Below are 24,774 nucleotides of genomic sequence, written 5' to 3'. Positions count from 1 at the left end.
TTTTTGGCCCGGTGCTCGGCGGCCACATAGGGGAACCTACCAAACCCACACCTTTCTGAAAACTAGACACCCGGGGAATTCCAGGGAGGTATGGCTTGCATGGATCCCTCAACGTTTCCTCACCCAGAATGCCCTGCAAACCTCAAATTTAGCTGAAAAAATCACCTTTTTCACACATTTTTGTGTGGGAATGTTGTGGCATCACCGGGCTGACACAAATTTCCTACCACCCAGCGTTCCCCCGGGTCTCCTGATAAAAACGGTGCCTCACTCGTGTGGACACAAATGACCCCTTGCTGAATTCAGAATTTTGTCTACTTCTCTAAAATGTATAGCTTTCCAGGATCCATTATTGCTTTTGTACCCATTTGTACCATTAACTGGAAGGAGGTTGAAAGCACAAAAAATAGCAAAAATAGGCTATGTCCCAGAAAAATGCCAAAACTGTGTAAAAAATGTTGGGTTTCTGACAAAAGTCTGGTATCCCCTAAAAGCTAGGAAAATGGTGATTTCAGCCCCACAAACCTTTTTTTGATAACATTTGCAGGGAAAACCCCAGATGCTTTCCTTTGCAGCCCGTTTTTCCCATTTCCCCCCCAAAAACCTACATTTTGCTGTATTTTGGCTCATTTCTTTGACCCCTCCAGGGGAATCCACAAACCCTGAGTACCTTCAGAATTCCCATGATGTTGGAAGAAAAGGACGCAAATTTGGCGTGGATACCTTATGTGGTAAAAAAGTTACAGGGGCCTCACCGTGCCCTACCCCAAATAGCCAAAAAAGGGCGTGGCACAGGAGGGGTAAAAGGCCTGGCAGCGAAGGCGTTAAATAGAATTGTCAGCACAAGCAGCACTTCAGCATGCAACTATATGTATGCTATTAAATTTGGGAACTAAGTAAAAACGTACCTGTGACAGAAAATGAAATAATTAGAAGAAATCCTCCACTGGCCACCAATCCAACTGCATCCTTCACACCCTTTCTTAGTACTCTTAGCAATAACAAAGCAAATCTAACACATGCAGGTATTGGAGCACACAGGAACAATTGCTTACAAAGACAAAACAAAAGCAGAAAGCATGAGCACTAGGACCAAATGGGATTTATTTCCAAAATGAATCCTTCCTAACGTCTGAAGTCAATGGGAAGGATATTTGACAACTGCTACTCCACCTCTATGGTTCCGCCATTGTGTCAAGGATCCTAAATATATCCAATTTATAAAAAAGTATTACCAAAGCAAGTTAGCCTTTTTTTGGCTTTGTCAATGAGCGTTTGTTGCAGCCATTTATTTAACAAATTGCATTGTTGCTGAAGCTGATGCACGTTCCAATATAAAATAAAAACATTGGCTAAAAGCAAAACTATATTTTTTGGCTCTAAGTGCATGCAGCACCATACTAGCTCCTGACTTGATAGGAAGCCACTTCGTGTGAGCATGTGCTCCTTATGAAACAGCAGAAATTATCACTCACGGTGAAGTTAGTCAATGCTAGCCCACTGTCCCATGCTTTTATGGGCGGAAGAACAAAACATGCATGGCACAACACACGAGCACATAAACACTGCTGCATGTGCACAAACAAATGATAGGGACTTGGATGCACACAGGTAGGTGTGTGCAGAGAAATGGACTCATGCTTATTCTTGTGCATGCACTTGAACACGCATGTACCTGTGAAGGAAGTGACCCAATTAGGGTCACCTAGGTCACTCTCGACCTCCTCTAGCCTTCCACTAATGAAGAGTCGATGACGCAGTAGAAAATACAAGTAAGCTAGTTTATTCACAAAATACACTGCAGTGGAGTCCAATCTGAGCAGCCTCCTATGATGGCTGACGAAGGACTGCGTCTAACAAGCATAAGGTTACATTATGTACATTGTGAAGTCCACAAAACCCACCAACAAAGGAAAAACACTGGTAGATGTTGTATAACAATGGGGGTACAGAGCAGAGGTTTCCATTCCACAGCCTGGTACAAGTTATCTACTATACAAGGTTGTCCGTACTATCCTACTGGCCTATCCTACCCTCTAGACAGGTGGTAGAAGGGCCTCTATGTAACAGAAAAGGCATGCGTTAATGAGCAAGATTCAGCATTGGAGAGACGAAACATACCAAGGACCATTTCTCATAAATGAGCGAAGTAACAGTTTCGATTATGATACAAAATGGAGTCTTCGAGAACTAAAATGGTGACCCAATTGTCAACCTAACAAATGCAACATCTGCATTTACTAATTGTGTATACATACAGTATGCATATAGAATGATTTATCTATATAATGCTAACATAATATTGGGTAAAATACGAGTACTATGACGATTTTACCTTTCAATTCTAACAGACCCACATTTTAGCATTATATGCTAAATACAGACAGGCATATTGGGAGTGAGATAAGTAGCATAGTATGAGCAGCATAAGGGAAAGCACTGAATCAAAATACAGCAACAAATTAAAAGAACAATCTAATATATAACTTTTTCTAGAATCAAACCCCAACCACCAAATAAGGACCAGCTCCAATTACCGCTCACCATCCCTCTAACATTTCCCAAAATATCTAGTTTATGCTGAAAGATTTTCTTTTTCATATTTGTGATACCGACCACAAACTGCTCTCCCATTATTGCGCATGCACCAGCATTCTTAGCTAAAAGAACGTCAACTGCATGTTTCGTTTGTTCGGAGTATATGTGCATAATTCCAAACTGAATGGTGATATCCCGTAAAGATTCCACAGTAGAGTTAGGTACAATTAGCAAATTACACCCAAAATACGCTCTAGCTCATCCCCCCCTGGCCATGGCGGTGCCAACCAATTTGATGATAGAGGAAAGGATATATCGAAAAGTGATACCATTACTATAATTATTAACTTCCAAGTTGGTAACGCTCTCACAAAATTCCTTGGTCAATGTTTTTTTCTCCATCTTATATTTGGTTTACTGTACTTGCAAGGCACCCCAAGAGGCAAAACCATTCCCAAGGCCACGTCCTCTGTACCATTGTACATATTAGAATATGTACAATTTGATAAAAAATAAAAACCTGGATGTGCATAGTGCTGACCTTGATAATCTAATGGATAATAGCATTCAACACCTTCATACTGGGGTCATCCTTTCTTCCTAAACGCATTACTTTTTGTACACTACTTCTCCAGAGCAATTGAGATACAAATAAGCATCAGTACTATTTATCACAGGGCAACACATGGGATAAATACATGCCTCTTGAGTGACATTCAGATCCTGGCAGTGCCAACCTGTCGGGGTGATATTTCTTTTACCAAGGTACAAATCACCACAATACATGTCAGGCATGCACCCTGGGTACCCTGTCCCCCTCGGCTTTCTATAGTATAAGCAAGGTCCAGGATATCCCAGGCTGAATTCACCTTTTTCCTCTACAAAATGGGGAGGGCGAACATATGTATAATTTGCCAATGAAAATGGATAAGCGGTCTATAAACTAGTAACTGAATCAGTGGGATAACAAGCTGTGGTATCCCCAAAGAATTTCTTGTGTGTGTCTAAGAAAACATTGCTATGCATAGTTCTTTTACTAGGATCTGAGGAAACTGTCTGATATAAAACACATGGTGAGATAACTCCAGAACACTCCAATGTCCAGAACAGCCACCCTCCCACCAGGAAGAACAACAATGTGAAAACAGCCCAAAACATTTTCTTCGTGAGCAACCATTCAAAACTGACCTGCCCTGGTCGCAGGGCAACAAAAAACGGTTAATCTTCTACATGGGAACAACCAAAAAGATACATGCTTGCTATACAATGACAAATGAAACCACCAGAGAAAGAGACGTCATATAATGGAACCAACGATGGAAAGGACACAAAAAAATAAAATAATAAAAAACAGTGAGAAGATCAGGATCCGTTACAAGCCTCCCTGGAGGCTTCTATTGTTCAATCCTCGGTGGTGCTGTTGAGCCACACTGTTGCCGCCCATCAGCAAATGTTCACTGTTCTCAGGATGGGATGCTCTCCCTCCTTGGAAGATACCCTCAACTTATCTTGTCCTGCGTCTCAGACAGTGCACCCATCTTCTGATCCCTAATCTAAGGGAAAAAAGCAGAAACAGGGGGCGTTTCACTAATCTTATCCACAAAGTCCATCCCTGCTACACTCACTTCTCTTTTGGTGCACTATCCTTTCATCGAGGACGCAAATTATACCATTTTACACCAGGTACTGTCTCATCACGGAGAAGGATCTAAAATTCAGGGGGTGTTGGCAGACTGAGACTTAGGCTCCTGCGAATCTGTTGAAGATGAAGCCTGTGCAGTCATACTTTCTGGGGGGCTGCCGCTGTCAAAACTGTCTCGCTCTCTTCCTTCGTCTGCACCCAAGGCAGCTGGGCATTGGAAAAGGGAACAAAACGTGAAACCTTCTCCTTTTTGTGGTCCCCTATCCCCTCTTTCACCCATCGATCATAGGGGAGGGGAAGCGGCACTCGCCGGTAGTGGGAGTTGTGAATCCAATGCTTCCGGCCATACACTCTCACTGTTGTCCTTGTCTCGATGAGGACCAGATATAGTTCCTTCCACCTAGGCTCCATGCTGTCTCGTCTCTGAACTTTTTCACAAGAATATAATCACCAGGCTGTATGGTATGCCCGGGCCCCTCTGGTACTGGAGGCAAAGCCTCCTGGATCTGTTGGTGAATAGACACAGACTTTTAGTGAGATCATATAAATAATCGACTAACAGATTATAATCTATTTCAGATTTATTTTTCGGTCTATGGATGCCATGCACATTTGCGGGATGGCCAAAGACCACTTCATATGTCGATAGTCCAGTTCTAGAATGGGCTGTCATTCTGGTGGACAATAGAGCAAGGGGTAATGCATCTGGTCATTGTAGCCCAGTACTTTCCTTAATCTTAGCTAATTTTAGCTTGAGAGTACCATTGTACTTCTCAACTAAACCTGTTGACTGAGGATGATTTCCTGCATGAAATTTTTGCTTGATGTGCAGACTCTCGCACACCAATTGGATCACTTTTGCATTGAATCCATTGTCACTCCAAAGCAAACGGGGCAAACCATAGTGCAGGAAAAACTCTTTAGTAAGAGCTTTCTGTATTTTCTTTAATTGGATAAGCCTCAATCTATTTGCAAAATTTACAAACCACTACTAACACATATTTCAAATTATTAACTCACTGCATCTCTATGTAATCCTTCTGGAGTACCTAGAAAGGGAGAGAAGGTGTCGCAATATTACCAGAAGGTTTAGGGGTACCTTTTCCAGGATTGAACTTAATGAAAATTATGCTATGTTTCACCAGGTGCACAGCAACCTTTGGGATATTATCATTTTTCCACACAGGATCCAATAACCTACAGATTCCCTTAGCGCTAATATGAGCTGGACCATGTGCCATGGTAACTACAGGAAATACATATGCATCGGGTAATATCTATCTCTGCTTCTCCAACTTATCAGTCCAGCACCCTTTGTCATCTAAACGCCCTGTACTTTCCTGCCACACAGCCAACTCCTCAATTGTTGCTTCACTCTGTATTTCCCAAACACTCAATAGTGAATTTTTAAACATGGTATCATCTGGTACCCATCTAGCAGGTCCTGCCACAAACATCCTTGTCGTTTTTGACCTGGCTGTCTCTTTTGCTATTTGATCTGCAAAGCCATTTACCCTTCCTGCATCATCAGTAATTGCTTTATGAGCACTACATTTCACTATTGCCAGTCGTTTGGGAAGAGTCAAAGCTGTCAAAAGCCTTTCTATCAACGGACCATGTCGAATCTTGGTCACATGTGTGGTCAAGAATCGTCTGCCTGCCCAGAAGCGTCCAAAATTATGGGCCACCCCGAAGGCATACTGGCTGCCAGTATAAATATTGACAGTCAGTCCTTCACTCAATTCACATGCTCTCAAAAGGGCTATCAGCTCCGCAGCTTGCGCTGATTGGTGAGGAACACGCGATGTCTCAACTACAGTGCGCAGCGTGGTAATAGCATACGTCGTTGTAGTGATGCCATCTGACAATTTGAAACAAGAGCCATCGACATATAGTTCCCCTTGAGGGTCGGATGAGGGAACATCAGTCAGGTCTGCCAGTCTCTTCATCTCCTCCTCAGTCCGAAATAGACAATCATGGACATCTTTGTCCTCTTCTTCCGAAGGGAGGGGTAGTAACGTGGCTGGATTCAATGTGGTAAATCTTTTGATAGTAATATGAGTTGTGAATAATGTTAATTCATAACCAGTCAGACGAGCACTGGCAAGGTGCTGCGTCTTTGTTTTGTTCAAAAGCACATCCACAGCATGTGATACCATCACTGTGAGATCGTGATTAAGAACTAGCCCTGCCAACTGCCGCATAGAGACCGCTGCAGCAGTGGCAGCTCTTAAACAACTTGGGAGGACTCTGGCGACAGGATCAGGGTAGCAGAAAAATAAACACACGGCCTCTGCTTACCTCCAAAGGCTTGTGTTAACACTAAAAGCGCACACATAGTTGTTTCTAGTACGTACAGCATAAAAGCCTTTTTATAATCAGGCGCACCAAGCACAGGTGCAGAGCAAAGTGCAACTTTGAATTGCTCAAAAGCATGCTGACATTCATGCATCCAGGGCAAGGGTTCCTGCAAATCTTTAGTTGTTAGGTGAAGCAGGGGCTGTATAGAGAGTAGGTGGGTATTCAGTGTCTGAGTCACAGGGACAGGCATCTTAACAATGGTATCAACTCGTTCAGGTGTCAGCCTCCGACCCTCCTTCAACAGCAGGTGACCTAAATAGGTGACCTGCTGTTGACAATATTGGAATTTGGAAAGGGACACTTTATGTCCTTTATTCGCCAAATGCTTTAACAATCGTACCTTGGCATACCGACAACCCTCTCCGGTTTCGGAGGCTATCAAAATATTGTCCACATACTGCAATAATACATTACCTGAGGGAAGAGAGAGCCCAATTGACTTTTCAAATCTTGACTATAAATACTGGGACATTCTGCATACCCCTGAGGAGATCAACAGAAACTTCTACCAGCCAAAGCAGATCCAAACAAATACCTGCTGTCTGGATGCATAGGAACACTAAAGAAACCATTTTTCAAATGAATCACAGAAGAGAATTTAGCAGTAGAAGGCATCATCGTCAAGAGGGCAGTAATATCTGGTACCACCGGGAACTGAGGAACCACTATCTTATTAATTTCCCGGAGATAAATCACATAACGATAAACATCAGGATGTGCATTAGGGGAATCCAAAGGTGCCTTCTTAACAACAGGGAGAAGGGGGCTATTGCATACATTCGCTACTGTCTCTTCAACCACCTTCGATTTGATCAAGTCCTGTATAATCTGTATCAAAGCCTGCTCCCCTGCTTGGGATATTTTATACTGGGGAATACGAGGGAGCACAACATTATCTTTGATCTTTATAGAAACTAGTGGTATTTGCAACAACCCCACATCCGTACACCCCATGGCCCACAATGCGGACGGCACATACTTAAACTCAACAGGAAGCGGCGCATCCTTTGCCAAACACTGTTTTGTACTAACCACAGTAGGTCCAAGAGTCAAGTAAACACCATTCGGGGAACAATAAATGGTAGCATGTAACTTTTTCAACAAATCCAATCCTAATAAAGATTCCCCACAATTCGCTGTCAACAAAAATGGAGAGTCCACAGTAAAAGTACCAACAGTCAAAGCAAGAGGTTTGGAAATGGGGCTCACAACCGGGACGCCTGAAAAACCTACCAAAGCATTATTACAGCCAGACAGGGCTGCCGCAGAGACCAGCAAGCAAGAAACAGAGGTATTCATTGCACCTGTATCCACCAAAGATTTCTGTGCCAAACCATGCAAATCTGCTGTGACATAAGGACCACGCTGATCTACAGGAATTTGAACTGGTCCCTTTCCCTGTCCCTGGATGCCCTAGCCATAGGAAATCCCTGCAGCGTCATCCATATAAAAATCGTCATGATAGTACTGCCTACCCCAGGGGTCATCAAAATAGTTCTGATCAGAACAATCCCCTGAGGAGGCACCTGCTTGAACCTCATATCGACCAACCTCATAACAGCACCTTCTACTCGAACCCCACCCTCCAGGGACAACAAGTTTCTGTAATAAATTGCCAATGTCCCTCCATTTTACAATATGCACACTGATTTGGCCCTAGGGGTACACCACCTCTACCAGTACCCCGTGAACTTTGAGCAGGATCAGTGCCTCTGCCCTTTACGGACCCTCTTGAAACTTGCTGCAACAACACCCTCGTTTTCAAATCCTTACTCTTCTTGTCCACCTTGTCCTTTTTCTCATTTTCTCGATGCTCATAGTACTGAGCCATACTCAATATCATCGAAGGGGAGGAGGTAGTCCAAGTACTCTCAGAAGTTTGCAACCAAGCTGCAATCTCTAGAAGCAAATTTGTGACAAACCTGTTAACAAACAAACGTACACCACCTTCAACTGACAAATCCTCTCCTCTAAAATCCAAGAACGCCCCTTCAAACCTAGTAAAGAAAATCAGATACACTCTCCTCTTTCTTCTGGCGACATACCGTCAGCTTATCCCAATCTACTCATCTGGGTAGGATAAGGGAATGCAGATAAGTGATAATATGACTCGGCAAAACCAGAATTTCAGCTCTAGGTTTCTCACCAGCCTTTCGCTCCTTATCCCATGCCTTAATCTCATCCCAAGAGCCTCCCAATTCCACCCTGTGATCCTGCGTACGCACCTGCCTCCATATGTCCACTGGCACCAACCGCCCGAAAAACATCTCTCCTAAAAGCCTTCTGTGAATACCAAAAGTCTTAAAGTGAGGATTTTTCTCAGTTTAGGAGTAGTAAAGTAAGTACTCCTAACTTTAGGACTCCTAAATGCCTTCTGTGAATACCAAAAGTCTTAAAGTTAGGATCTTCTCAGTTTAGGAGTAGTAAAGTTAGGACTCCTAACTTTAGGACTCTAAACTGAGAAAAATCCTAACTTTAAGACTTTTATTATTCACAGAAGGCATTTAGGAGTCCTAAATTTAGGACTCTTAACTTCTGTGAATACCAAAATGAGTAAGAGCCTTCTGTGAATACCAAAATGAGGAAGTGCCTTCTGTGAATACCAAAATGGTAGTAAGTTTAGGATTTTGTCTTAAGTTAGTTCTGTTTATCGGGCCCGGAGATTTTAAATCCAACACCTTACCTATTGTCCGCACAGGCTGGAGTTGGAATAGTAAATAATACTATTCCAACATCCAGCACCCTCTAAAAGCAAGTCGTTGTTCCTACTTGCGTTGTAACGGTATGTGAAATAACAATGCTGTCGTTGTAACTACTGCGTTGTTATGGCATGTGTTGTAATTGCATACGAAAACAAGGCCTATAGTCAAATATAGCATTTCTCCTCTTTCCGACAGGGTAAAACCTGCTTTTCCCTGGTCTTAATTTTGGCACTGCCCCATATTTATGCCATCCTTGTAAATATGGGGCAGCGTCAACAATCAATTGGTCTTGTGGTGGAACGCCCACCACAATACCCATTGCCCATCCCTTTCACGCTAAGTATAGTGTGAAAGGGTGCCTTATTTACTTATTTTAAGTGGCTTAACACTACCTTGTAAATAAGGCAAAGCTCATGTTTCCACAGAGACGTCACTTAAAGTGAAGTTCCTGTGGTGATAGGGGCTTGTTAATATGCCCTTAAAATTGATCATTTTCATCCTCCCTCCGGGTTGCAAACAGTTTGAGGCCGGAGACATCTGCATCAAGATTGTGATGACAGATTATTGTAAAACATGGGATTCTGCAAACCCTCTATAGAAACCATCACTAATTTCTTTAAAGCCCAGCTACTTGTGATGCACCCAGTCACCAATTATAAATAACTGTCAGAACTCAACTGTAATAACTTGTTAGAGTTGAGCTCTGATGGCAAGTCATGTCACCAAGCATAATTAAAGTACCTGTTTACAGAACAAAAAGGAAAGGTAGCTTTTCCTATTTCTGCTCTATTTTTCCAGCTGTACCATGACAATCAACCCAAACAGATATTAATGGCAACATGTTTATTTTTGCACTCCTTAGCTAATTAGAGAAAAGTTAGAATCTTTCTGCATGTTCCTACACATTCTGTGCTGAATGCCTTATTGAGAAAAAAAAACTTCTAATACACTGATTCTAATGTCTTCTTGCTACAGATATCTCAGGTATTTTGATGTGTTTACATTTGCACTAGACATTCTATGTTCACTCTTCATGTTTGCAAACACATTCTTTCTTTTATATGAAAACGCTAAGTATCAAGTTGCTTATTTACAAGCCCCTTGTGTCAGCAGATCTTCACTTTTAAAGGGAAAAAGTGACTTACGCGTGGCGCAAGGGGCTTGTAAATAAGCCCCCATGAGTTTAAGTGGTTTGAGGGGAAGGTAATGGTGTGACCATTTATTACAAGGGATAAAGTACACCCTGCGGTACATGATAAGGATATTGCAAGTCACCTTGGCGTTCTACAACCTTATAAATGAACTCGGTTTTCCTCTAAATGGTCACGGAACTCCTCAGTACTTTATCCCATATACAGCAGACAATGGGCAAAAAGGAGTAGGCACTTCAAAGGGAAACAAATATAAAGCTACAGATCTGCTCAGGCTCTAATCTGCAGTGGAGATGTTTTCATGCATTGATACACAACCTTGATGGCCCTTGGCTATAAGCATGCCACGAAAAGTTCTTCGTGCAAGCGCCACAATAAAAGCTAAAAAGACACTTCATGTTGAGGGAAATTCAATGTACTTCCAGCGTCACTGCCCACACAGATATACTGCTCCCTGGAAGGCTGGCCTGCGGTGTGCATGTGGTGCCTGGAAAAACTGACTTCTTCATCTGTCTGCATTGTTCTTTGCAGAGGAGTTTGCATTTAGTAAAGGTGCAAAATCCCTCTCTCAGATTGTCAACAGCCAGTGGCTGAAGTAGGCTGACTCATGGCTGCATAGTGTTTTCTGGAGTGAGCCAAAGAAAAATGTGAACGACACACTAACTGGCCAATAGATGAAGAGGGCTGTCTGAAATCTCCTACATGTATATATATTTAGCATATAATTCTAGTAAAATCAAACGTCATGGCTAATGCCAGAGCTGATAAGGAACTAAACCATATTCAACAAACAACATGCTTATGTATAGTCCTCTTGAATGTGGACTTTAAATGTTATGCCTCATTGAGCCTTGCTGAACTATGACACTGGGCATCTGATCATATACAGAATGGTTGGAGAGAGCTTGCGGCAAACTAGCTCCAGTAAAAACCACCTTTCCCAAAAGAGCACTTCCCTCTGCTCCATGGTTTACGGAAGAACTGAGACAGGAAAAACTCAAGTGTAAGTGACTCGAGCGGAGATGAGGAAAGAATATAAGGAAACGGAGAAGGCTTATAAAAATAGCCTTCTGAGTTATAAACAACTCCTGTTTACGGTCAAACAAAGGGTCTTTGCCAACCGAATTGACTCGGCAAAAAACTAAGCAAAATAACTTTTTAGAACAGTTTCTATTTTGGCATCACCACACCCAGCTAAAGTTCAGTCGATTCAGGAACTCTGCGATGATTTAGCTAAATTCTTCCCTTTTTTCTTTGTTCCACAGTAACAAAAACAGCCATTATAAGAAAATTGTTTCATGAATTCATATGGTCACAAAATGCCCCCCAAATGTACATACCCATTTTCCGTTTCCTTACCCCCTTTGCTGAATACAAGCTCAATTCTAAATTTAAAAATTGCACATTTTGGTGCGCCAACACTCGAACGAGGGGGGTTCAGGTTGGAGCCAATCAGAGGCAATACACAATCGAGCAACAGTCATAGCAATAAAAATCAAAAAACGATGTTTATACAAAGGATACCCCTTTTCTACATCTTGCCCAATTCCTAGTAGCATTAAGGCTGGAGTAATATTAATCGAGGTCCCAGTAATACCCACCCCCCCACTTGAGCATACGTGCAGGAGTATAATACAAGTTAAAGACAGTTTTAAAAAATTGTGCTTTCAAATTGGCAGATAGAAGAGTTTCCCTAGATCTAGCAATAGCACTCTCTATTGATGTTTTATGTTCCCCCAGAAAAGTAGACCATTGAGCATTGTGCTTCTCCAAATCATCTGTTCTAGAAGATAATAATATTTTATAAAGCACACCTATTTTCTCCTGCCGCCTTACGGCCTCATCAAGTAAATTTGATGTCAATACCAGATTCTTCCGACTAAGAAAGTCGCGAATTTGGAGAAATTAAAAAAATTGGGAATTAGGCAAATTATATTGTCTCGCTAGATCTTCATACGTCGGAAACAGCCCCACAGCTTCATAAAAATCTCCTATCTGCACAATACCCTTATTCCTCCATCCAAGTGCAACCCTATCCCAAAAAATAGGGGGAAGAATCTTTAAAGTGTTCGTGGGCATATAGGGCCATATGTAGGTGGCCTAACATTTACCACTTCATAAATACCGAATTTTACCGATTCGGTATTTATGAAGTGGTAAATGGTATGTAGGTAATCCATCGGTAATATTTACCGATTCGGAATGGGTCGGTATTTTAGAATCGGTAATGGGGGGAGCACAATCAAGGGTGGCAGGGTGTCACAGTGACACCCTGTTGCACCCCTGATTCCTGCATGTGTGCACATGTGGCACACATACATGCCCTAAGGGCATGTATGTCTGCCACATTGCACACTTCTAAGTGCAAAAAAATGCTTTTTCAAAGCCATTCGTCATTTACCACTAACTTTTAGTTGGTGGTAAATAACGAATCCACACAACACCCACACACTCCCCCTACATCTCATTTCAGGATTCGGTATTTACCGAATCGGTAAAATTACCGATTCGGTAATTTTACCGATTCGGTAAATTACCGAATCCTGAATTGTGCCCCCTACATACCAAAAGCCTGAATACCGGTCGGTAACGTGATTTTTACCGAAAATCGTCCGTTACCAACCGGTATTGGGCTTCCTACATATGGCCCATAGTGAGTTAACCCCTCCAAAAAACATAGCTTGCGTATTTTCTTCCAAACTTTGAATGCAGCTTCCAATACTTTAAACCTCGTCCTTTTAAAGTAACTGCCATCAATTTCTTTAAATAAACATTGTCTTGCCTCAGACCCAACAACAACTGAAATATCGAGGGAGCCTCTGCTGTATTACCAACGTCCTCCCCAGTCAGTAATACTCGCATCTTTAGCAGAAAGCAAACATAGTAAAAAATGGTAAAATCTGGTATTGCCCGGCCTCCTCTCTCAATAGGTAGCATCATAAATCTAGTAGCTCGCCTGGGTTTGCCGGGGGCCCAAAGAAATTTAGCACGTAACGATTGTAGATTTAGAAGTTGGGCCGGTGACAATTCCAGGGGAATAGATCTAAATAGATATAGCACCTTTGGTAGGATATTCATTTTTACAATGTCAAATGTAGTCGTCCCCATCTCTCTAGCGAATCCCTAGTACTACGTAATATGGCCGCCCAGTTAGCATCAACCAATTCTGACATCGATGTTCTGATTTTAATGCCCAAATATGTCACTTCCTTTACCACTCTAGCGTCATGCAACACAATATTGTCCGTACATAACATTTGTGTTTTGATAACATTAAGTTTATAACCAAATACTTGGCCAAATTCAGTCGCTAGACGCTCAATCTCTATGAGTGAAGTAGCTGAGTCAGCCGACGTCACAGCTATATCATCCGCATAAGCGAAAACAGCATGTGGAATATCTTGTACCACAAAAGGCTTAATCAAAGGATTATTGCCCATCATGTCAACGAACGGGTTTATATATAGAGCAAACAGCAATGGCGAGCAAGGGCATCCTTACCTACTTCCTCTTGTAATTCTCACTGTGTCTGATACCAAGCCCATTGCGGCAATTTTGGCAACCGGTGAAGCGTACAACACCTGTAAAGCGGTCATGAACCCCTTCCCAAAGCCCACTCGAGTCATCACCTTCCACAGATAGTCCCACTCCACCCGGTCAAATGTTTTTTCAGCATCCAATAAAATTAACCTTAGTTGCCGTTTTTCAGCATGAGCTATATTAAAAAGTGTCACCATTTTGTTAACGTGAGTAACTGTCCCACGAGCCGCTATAAACCTGTGTTGATTTTCTGACACTAATGAGGTAATAATCTTTGAAAGGCGGTTAGCTAAAATTTTCAAGTATATTTTGCCATCACAATTCAGCAAAGAAATCGGGCAGTACGATCCAGGCAATTCCGGATCTTTGCCCTCTTACTAAAAATCACGATAGTGGCTTCATCCCATGATTTAGGGGCTTGCCCCTCCTGTGCAGTCCTAAAAGGCACCTACATTTCACACTTCAACTGATTAAAAAATATCTTATGAATCTCACCTGGAAGATTATCAGGTCCCGCGGCTTTCCCCAATGCCAAACTCTTAACTGCCATTTCTGGCTCCTCCATAGTGATTGGACTGTCCGAATGTTCCACCTCATAGGGATCTAGTTGTGGTATAGCCCCACCTGTAAATACGCTATTGCTCACATCCACCACTTCCTGATGTGTATACAGCTCCGTATAAAACTGATGCAAAATTGCCAAAATCCCTTGCGGATCATGACACAATATCCCTGAATTATCCTTTAGCGCCAGAATACGGCGGGAGCCTTCTTTCATACGCAGCCGTAGTGCAAGGCATCTACCAACTGTTTCCCCATACTCATGACATTGCCTTTTATAAACCAAATATTTCCTCGCATTCTCTGTATTCCACACCCCATTCATTTTTGCCCGGCATCTAGCAGCTGCATTCTCCAGATCCAAGATATTCCCTCACTGTGCTTAGCTAAATTCTTCCTAAACAAAGTGGAGACCATCTTTTCTGTGTTTAACGATCCGAATGCAGCAGGGAGGGCCACAGCTAAAGAGGAACATAACTCTCTAAATGCATTCCTCCATTTTCTTGACAAGTTTGAGCCACTATCTATGTACAAAACTCGCAGCCTGCTCATGGCAGTAAGTTCAGTGTCACCCTATGACCCATGCCCGGTCGAAGTGGCCAAATTAGCTGTGGAACAAATAACCCTTGCCCTTTTGCCAATCTTTAATGCAATGATTGACACTGGATACTTTCCCAAATTTTGGAAGGTGGCTTCGATTTTGCCCCTTCTGAAAAAGCCCAGTCTGGACCCCAAGTACCCAAATAGCTTTCGTCCAATCTTGAGGCTCCCTTTACCTGCCAAAATGATTGAAAAAGCTATAAACATACAACTTAGTGCCTTTCTCCATGAATCCCAAGCCTTGGATCCCACCCAGTTTGGCTTTAGAGAGGGACATAGTACGGAGTCTGCCCTCATCAAAGCCATGGATGAGATTAGGAAGGCAGTGGATCAAGGTGGCAAGGCCACCTTGATCCTTCTGGATCTCTCTGCGGCCTTTGATATGGTCCATCATGGTCTCTTGATGGACCGTTTAAGGGCATGTGGGATCCAGTAGAAAGCATGGAAACTCCTACAATCATTCCTAACAGATAGAGCACAAATTGTATCTCTGGGAGATTTCCAATCAAAACCTTTTGCCTTGCCACGTGGAGTCCCTCAGGGGTCATCGTTGAGCCCTACATTGTTTAACCCCTTCTGTGCCCATGACGAGATGGTCTCGTCATGGAGCACAGTCGCGCTGTGCCCATGTCGAGACCATCTCATCATGACACCCACCCACGGGGGAAGCGCTGGCGCTCCCCCCGTGAGTGGTCGATCATTTTTTTTTTTACTGGGAAGGCAGGGGAAGACCTTCCCCTGCCTCCCCCCGCCCCCCCCCATGTCATCAATGACGTCAGAGCGCGAGCCGCGCTGAAGTCATTGGAGGTTTCCCTTTGCTCTCCGAGGCGCAGGAAGCCATTTGCTTCCTGCGCCACGGAGAGTAAAGGTGAGTTTTGGGGCTGTGGAGGGTTTTTTTTGCATCGGTGGGTTTGGCTTAGGGTGGGGGGACTTTGGTCTTGTGAGGCATGCCACAAGGCTCGGCTTCGTTCGTGTGTGCCTGTTGTTGCTTCCCTCTAAATTGTTTCCCAAGTTGAAAAACGCTCGTTTTTCAAGTTGCTTCCGTGTGAAATGGATCTAAAAATGCAGAGAAATGCCCTTCTTTGTAATTTATCGAATTCAAAGTGCAGCAGCATGATTTTTGCCTTGGTGGGTTTGGGTTAGGGTGGGGGCACTTTGGCATGCCACGAGGCTCGGCTTCATTCGTGTGTGCCTGTTGTTGCTTCCCTGTGAAATGGATCCAAATTTGAAAAACGCTCGTCTTTCTAGTTGCTTCCCTGTGAAATGGATCAAAAAATGCCGAGAAATGCCCTTCTTTGTAATTTTTCAAATCCAAAGTGCAGCAGCATGAATTTTGCATCGATGGGTTTGGGTTAGGGTGGGGGCACTTTGGTATGCCCAGGCATGCCATGAGGCTTGGCTTCGTTCGTGTGTGCCTGTTGTTGCTTCCCTGTGAAATGGATCAAAATTTGAAAAACGCTCGTCTTTCTAGTTGCTTCCCTGTGAAATGGATCCGAGAAATGCCCTTCTTTTTAGTTTTTCAAATCCAAAGTGCAGCAGCATGTAGAGAAATAGAATTTCTTATATGATACCTAACTAATAGCAAGACAGAGGGGTTGCAAAGTGGCCAGATTGTTTTTTTTTTACATCCAAATACACCAGCATCACTTTACAGAGTTTGCCAGTGAAGTGCTACTTTCATTTTCTCGTCTTTCTTTGAAGAGCATTGTTGTTTCCAGGTTGGGAGAGTGTACTATTCCTGGAGGTACTGCAATACCTGGTTGATGGGTGGATTGGAAAACACAATGTGTACCATGGCTCTGTGTTTATGGATGTGGTCTTTTTATACCATACTGCTTACGTTTTGTAAGGATGCAAGCAATGGACAGTGAAATGGTTCCTTTCAGGGCCCTCTAGTCATGTCCATAAATTTTCAGGTGAAACCACTCGCTGATTTCTGAATAGTTAGTGAGAGATCGTTTAGGTAACCATGTTGTTTCTGCTTACATTTCACATGCTTTGCATTCCCTATGAGTGGTTGCTTTTTTTTTTTTTTTTAGGCAGCATATTACTCTTATCAAGTGCATAATTTGAATTGAGCCACATCCAAGTGTTTATAGCGGGCACAATTAGGTTACAGCTGAAGGCAGTGCGAGTTTCAGTGGGCAAGTATGGTGTTCAGTGGGGATGTGGCACTATGGCCAGAGCTGTGGAATTTGGAACTGGGGAACCGGGTTCCGCATTCATGACCAGTCCACCACAACCTTGTACTGAGGGAGCACATTCCCATGCTAGACCGTAGAAGGCCCCACTAGACCTTAGAAGGCTTGATGTCTTAGCACAAGCAGGTGTACCCCAGTGGTGTCAATTGTGGGTTAACCTTGAAGGCCTGTCCACCACAATCCATACTGAAGTCCATCTCAAATTTCCCACCTCCCAGCGTTCCCCTGGGTCTCCCGGTAAAAATGGTGCCTCACTTGTGTGGGAGGCCCAAGTACCCGCGACAGACAAGGGCCCAAAACGTAGTGAGGTGACATCAAAATTGCCTATCTCAAAACAACCTGGTTTTGCAAGGGGGGGTCACTTGGGTTTTTGGCCCGGTGCTCTGCGGCCACCTAGGGAAACATACCAAACCCACATATTTCTGAAAACTAGACACCCGGGGGATTCCGGGGAGGTATGGCTTGCGTGGATCCCCTAACGTTTCCTTACCCAGAATGCCCTGCAAACCTCAAATTTAGCTGAAAAAAATCACCTTTTTCACACATGTTTGTGTGGGAAAGTTGTGGCATCACCGGGCTGACACAAATTTCCTACCACCCAGTGTTCCCCCGGGTCTCCCGATAAAAACGGTGCCTCACTCGTGTGGGAGGCCCAAGTACCCGCGACAGGCAAGGACCCAAAACGTAGTGAGGCGACATGAAAATTGCCTATCTCAAAACGACCTGGTTTTGCAAGGGGGGTCATTTGGGTTTTTGGCCTGGTGCTCGGCGGTCACCTAGGGAAACCTACCAAACCCACACATTTCTGAACACTAGACACCCGGGGGATTCCAGGGAGGTATGGCTTGCGTGGATCCCCCAACGTTTCCTTACCCAGAATGCCCTGCAAACCTCAAATTTAGCTTAAAAAATCACCTTTTTCACACATTTTTGTGTGGGAAAGATGAGGCATCACCGGGCTGACACAAATTTCCTACCACCCAGTGTTCCCCCGGGTCTCCCGATAAAAACGGTGCCTCACTCGTGTGGGAGGCCCAAGTACCCGCTACAGGCAAGGGCCCAAAACGTAGTGAGGCGCACTACGTTTAGGACCCTTGCCTGTTGAGGCGCACTACGTTTTGGACCCTTGCCTGTCGTGGGTACTTGGGCCTCCCACACGAGTGAGGCACCGTTTTTATCGGAAGACCCGGGGGAACGCTGGGTGGTAGGAAATTTGTGTCAGCCCGGTGATGCCACAACTTTTCCACACAAAAATGCGTGAAAAAGGTGATTTTTTCAGCTAAATTTGAGGTTTGCAGGGCATTCTGGGTAAGGAAACGTGGGGGATCCATGCAAGCCATAACTCCCTGGAATCCCCCGGGTGTCTAGTTTTCAGAAATGTGTGGGTTTGGAAGGTTTCCCTAGGTGGCCGCCGAGCACCGGGCCAAAAACCCAAGTGACCCCCCTTGCAAAACCAGGTCGTTTTGAGATAGGCAGTTTTCATGTCGCCTCACTACGTTTTGGGTCCTTGCCTGTCGCGGGTACTTGGGCCTCCCACACGAGTGAGGCACCATTTTTATCGGGAGACCCGGGGGAACGCTGGGTGGTAGGAAATCTGTGTCAGCCCGGTGATGCCACAACTTTCCAACATAAAAATGTGTGAAAAGGGTGATTTTTCAGCTAAATTTGAGGTTTGCAGGGCATTCTGGGTAAGGAAACATTGGGGGATCCACGCAAGCCATACCTCCCTGAAATCCCCCGGGTGTCTAGTTTTCAGAAATGTGTGGGTTTGGTAGGTTTCCCTAGGTGGCCGCCGAGCACCGGGCCAAAAACCCAAGTGACCCCCCTTGCAAAACCAGGTCGTTTTGAGATAGGCAATTTTCATGTCGCCTCACTACGTTTTGGGCCCTTGTCTGTCGCGGGTACTTGGGCCTCCCACACGAGTGAGGCACCGTTTTTATCGGGAGACCCGGGGGAACGCTGGGTGGTAGGAAATTTGTGTCAGCCTGGTGATGCCACAACTTTCCCACACAAATATGTGTGAAAAAGGTGATTTTTTCAGCTAAATTTGAGGTTTGCAGGGCATTCTGGGTAAGGAAACGTTGGGGGATCCACGCAAGCCATACCTCCCTGGAATTCCCCGGGTGTCTAGTTTTCAGAAATGTGTGGGTTTGGAAGGTTTCCCTAGGTGGCCGCCGAGCACCGGGCCAAAAACCCAAGTGACCCCCCTTGCAAAACCAGGTCATTTTGAGATAGGCAATTTTCATGTCGCCTCACTACGTTTTGGGTCCTTGCCTGTCGCGGGTACTTGGGCCTCCCACACGAGTGAGGCACCGTTTTTATCGGGAGACCCGGGGGAACGCTGGGTGGTAGGAAATCTGTGTCAGCCCAGAGATGCCACAACTTTCCCACACAAAAATGTGTGAAAAAGGTGATTTTTTTCAGCTAAATTTGAGGTTTGCAGGGCATTCTGGGTAAGGAAACGTTGGGGGATCCACGCAAGCCATACCTCTCTGGAATCCCCCGGGTATCTAGTTTTCAGAAATGTGTGGGTTCGGTAGGTTTCCCTAGGTGGCCGCCGAGCACCGGGCCAAAAACCCAAGTGACCCCCCTTGCAAAACCAGGTCGTTTTGAGATAGGCAATTTTCATGTCGCCTCACTACGTTTTGGGCCCTTGCCTGTCGCGGGTACTTGGGCCTCCCACACGAGTGAGGCCCCGTTTTTATCGGGAGACCCGGGGGAACGCTGGGTGGTAGGAAATTTGTGTCAGCCCGGTGATGCCACAACTTTCCCACACAAAAATGTGTGAAAAAGGTGATTTTTTCAGCTAAATTTGAGGTTTGCAGGGCATTCTGGGTAAGGAAACGTTGGGGGATCCACGCAAGCCATACCTCCCTGGAATCCCCAGGGTGTCTAGTTTTCAGAAATGTGTGGGTCTGGTAGGTTTCCCTAGGTGGCCGCCGAGCACCGGGCCAAAAACCCAAGTGACCCCACTTGCAAAACCAGGTCGTTTTGAGATAGGCAATTTTCATGTCGCCTCACTACGTTTTGGGTCCTTGCCTGTCGCGGGTACTTGGGCCTCCCACACGAGTGAGGCCCCGTTTTTATCGGGAGACCCGGGGGAACGCTGGGTGGTAGGAAATTTGTGTCAGCCCGGTGATGCCACAACTTTCCCACACAAAAATGTGTGAAAAAGGTGATTTTTTCAGCTAAATTTGAGGTTTGCAGGGCATTCTGGGTAAGGAAACGTTGGGGGATCCACGCAAGCCATACCTCCCTGGAATCCCCAGGGTGTCTAGTTTTCAGAAATGTGTGGGTTTGGTAGGTTTCCCTAGGTGGCCGCCGAGCACCGGGCCAAAAACCCAAGTGACCCCACTTGCAAAACCAGGTCGTTTTGAGATAGGCAATTTTCATGTCGCCTCACTACGTTTTGGGTCCTTGCCTGTCGCGGGTACCTGGGCCTCCCACACGAGTGAGGCACCGTTTTTATCGGGAGACCCGGGGGAACGCTGGGTGGTAGGAAATTTGTGTCTACCCGGTGATGCCACAACTTTCCCACACAAAAATGTGTGAAAAAGGTGATTTTTTCAGCTAAATTTGTGGTTTGCAGGGCATTCTGGGTAAGGAAACGTTGGGGGATCCACGCAAGCCATACCTCCCTGTAATCCCCCGGGTGTCTAGTTTTCAGAAATGTGTGGGTTTGGTAGGTTTCCCTAGGTGGCCGCCGAGCCCGGGACAAAAACCCAAGTGACCCCCCTTGCAAAACCAGGTCGTATGGAAATAGGCAATTTTCATGTCGCCTCACTACGTTTTGGGCCCTTGCCTGTCGCGGGTACTTGGGCCTCCCACACGAGTGAGGCACCGTTTTTATCGGGAGACCCGGGGAAATGCTGGGTGGTAGGACATTTGTGTCAGCCTGGTGATGCCACAACTTTCCCACACAAAAATGTGTGAAAAATGTGATTTTTTTCAGCTACATTTGAGGTTTGCAGGGCATTCTGGGTAAGGTAACGTTGGGGGATCCACGCAAGCCATACCTCCCTGGAATCCCCGGGTGTCTAGTTTTCAGAAATTTGTGGGTTTGGTAGGTTTCCTTAGGTGGCCGCCGAGCACCAGGCCAAAAACCCAAGTGACCCCCTTGCAAAACCAGGTTGTTTGGAGATAGGCAATTTTCATGTCGCCTCACTTTGTTTTGGGCCCTTGCCTGTCGCGGGTACTTGGGCCTCCCACACGAGTGAGGCACCATTTTTATCGGTAGACGCGGGGGAACGCTGGGTGGTAGCAAATTTGTGTCAGCCCGGTGATGCCACAACTTTCCCACACAAAAATGTGTGAAAAAGGTGATTTTTTCAGCTAAATTTGAGGTTTGCAGGGCATTCTGGGTAAGGAAATGTTGGGGGATCCACGCAAGCCATACCTCCCTGGAATCCCCCAGGTGTCTAGTTTTCAGAAATGTGTGGGTTTGGTAGGTTTCCCTAGATAGCCGCCAAGCCAGGGGCCAAAAACTCATGGGACCCCCTCTGCAAAACCAGGTTGTTTTGTGATAGGTAATTTTGATGTCTACTCAATTGGTTTTGGGCCTTTGCCTGACGCGGACACTAGGCCTACCCACGCAAGTGAGGTACCATTTTTCTCGTAAGACTTTGGGGAACGCGGAGTGGGTGGAAATTTGTGGATCCACGCAGATTCCGGAACTTTCCACCACAGAAATGTGGGGAAAATGTGTTTTTTTGACAATTGTTTAGGTTTGCAAGGGATTCTGGGTAAGAGACCCTGGTGGGAGGCAGTCAAGTCACCCCATCCTGGATTCCCCTGGGTGTCTAGTTTTCAAAAATGTATAGGTTTGCTAGGTTTCCCAAGGTGTCCGCAGAGCTAGGGTTCAAAAACTACAGCTAGACATTTTGCCAAAAAAAGGTCATTTTTCACTGCGAAATTGAGGTGTGACCACATTGCGTTTTGCGCCGTTTCCTGTCGCGGGCACTAGGCCGACCCACACAAGTGAGGTACCGTTTTTCTCGTAATATTTTGGGGAACGAGGGTTGCAACTTTCCACCACAGAAATATGGGGAAAATGTGTTTTTTTTTACAATTGTTTAGGTTTGCAAGGGATTCTGGGTAACAGACCCTGGTGGGAGGCAGTCAAGTCATCCCATCCTGGATTCCCCTGGGTATCTAGTTTTCAAAAATGTATAGGTTTGCTAGGTTTCCCAAGGTGCCCGCAGAGCTAGGGTTAAAAAACTACAGCTAGACATTTTGCCAAAAAAAGGTCATTTTTCACTGCGAAATTGAGGTGTGACCACATTGCGTTTTGTGCCATTTCCTGTCGCGGGCACTAGGCCGACCCACACAAGTGAGGTACCAGTTTTCTCGTAAGACGTTGGGGAACAAGGGGTGGGTGGAAATTTGTGGATCCACGCAGATTCCGGAACTCTCCACCACAGAAATATGGGGAAAATGTGTTTTTTAGGACATTTTTTTAGGTTTGCAAGGGATTCTGGGTAACAGACCCTGGTGGGAGGCAGTCAAGTCATCCCATCCTGGATTCCCCTGGGTGTCTAGTCTTCAAAAAGGTATAGGTTTGCTAGGTTTCCCAAGGTGCCCGCAGAGCTAGGGTTCAAAAACTATAGCTAGACATTTTGCCAAAAAAGGGTCATTTTTCACTGCAAAATTGAGGTGTGACCACGTTGCGTTTTGCGCCGTTTCCTGTCGCGGGCACTAGGCTGACCGACACAAGTGAGGTACCGTTTTTCTCATAAGACTTTGGGAAACGCGGGGTGGGTAGAAATTTGTGGATCCACGTAGATTCCGGAACTTTCCACCACAGAAATGTGGGGAAAATGTGTTTTTTTTGACAATTTTTTAGGTTTGCAAGGGATTCTGGGTAACAGACCCTAGTGGGAGGCAGTCAAGTCACCCCATCCTGGATTCCCCTGGGTGTCTAGTTTTCAAAAATGTATAGGTTTGCTAGGTTTCCCAAGGTGCCCGCAGAGCTAGGGTTCACAAACTACAGCTAGACATTTTGCCAAAAAAAGGTCATTTTTCACTGCGAAATTGAGGTGTGACCACATTGCGTTTTGCGCCGTTTCCTGTCGGGGGCACTAGGCCGACCCACACAAGTGAGGTACCGTTTTTCTCGTAAGACTTTGGGGAACGAGGGGTGGGTGGAAATTTGTGGATCCACGCAGATTCCGGAACTTTCCACCACAGAAATATGGGGAAAATGTGGTTTTTTTGACAATTTTTTAGGTTTGCAAGGGATTCTGGGTAACAGACCCTGGTGGGAGGCAGTCAAGTCATCCCATCCTGGATTCCCCTGGGTGTCTAGCTTTCAAAAATGTATAGGTTTGCTAGGTTTCCCAAGGTGCCCGCAGAGCTAGGGTTCAAAAACTACAGCTAGACATTTTGCCAAAAAGGGTCATTTTTCACTGCAAAATTGAGGTGTGACCACGTTGCGTTTTGCGCCGTTTCCTGTCGCGGGCACTAGGCCGACCCACACAAGTGAGGTACCGTTTTTCTCGTAAGACTTTGGGGAACGCGGGGTGGGTGGAAATTTGTGGATCCATGTAGATTCCGGAACTTTCCACCACAGAAATGTGGGAAAATGTGTTTTTTTTGACAATTTTTTTAGGTTTGCAAGGGATTCTGGGTAACAGACCCTGGTGGGAGGCAGTCAAGTCACCCTATCCTGGATTCCCCTGGGTGTCTAGTTTTCAAAAATGTATAGGTTTGCTAGGTTTCCCAAGGTGCCTGCAGAGCTAGGGTTCAAAAACTAGAGCTTGGCACTTTGCCAAAAAAGGGTAAATTTTTCCCTGCGATATTGAGTTGTGACCACGTTGCGTTTTGCGCCGTTTCCTGTCGCGGGCACTATGCCTACCCACACAAGTGAGGTACCATTTTTATCGGGAAACTTAGGGTAATTCAGATTTGTAAAGGAACTGTTATTATCTATCGACTTTCGATGCATTTCTGCCTTCCAAATGAAAGATATTGTGTAAAAAAGAAGTCATTCTAAAAAATGACTGATAATTCTCATGCTAGTATGAGTATTCCCAATTTCAGAAATGTGCAAACATCTATTGTTTCTAAACTCTATATTTTGTTCCCATTTCAGAAATACATAGATGTCTTTCATACCGATTTTTCCATGTACACATTTTTACAGAATAATTACTATATACCCGGTACATAATAAAAAACCATTGCAAGTTGTTGCTCAGTTTTTGGCTCTGGGTTCGTCGGGTTCTTGGTGAACCTACAAGTCCTATATATCCCAACAACCAGTAATGTCCAGCGGATTTAATGGTATATTGCTTTCAAAGAGCTGTCATAATTAGACGAAGTTACAGGTGAAAACGTTGACACAAAATGCTGTTTTTTTCAACTAATTTTCAATTTATCCTATATTTAACTGTTAGTTTCTATAAGAAAACCTTGATGGATCTACACAAATGACCCCTTGCTGAATTCAGAATTTTGTCTTCTTTTTGAAAATGTATAGC

The sequence above is a fragment of the Triturus cristatus genome, chromosome 5_1 (assembly GCF_964204655.1).
Source record: "Triturus cristatus chromosome 5_1, aTriCri1.1, whole genome shotgun sequence".
Classification (NCBI taxonomy): domain Eukaryota; kingdom Metazoa; phylum Chordata; class Amphibia; order Caudata; family Salamandridae; genus Triturus; species Triturus cristatus.
The sequence above is the reverse complement of the archived record's forward strand: the minus strand, read 5'-3'. Positions refer to the sequence as shown.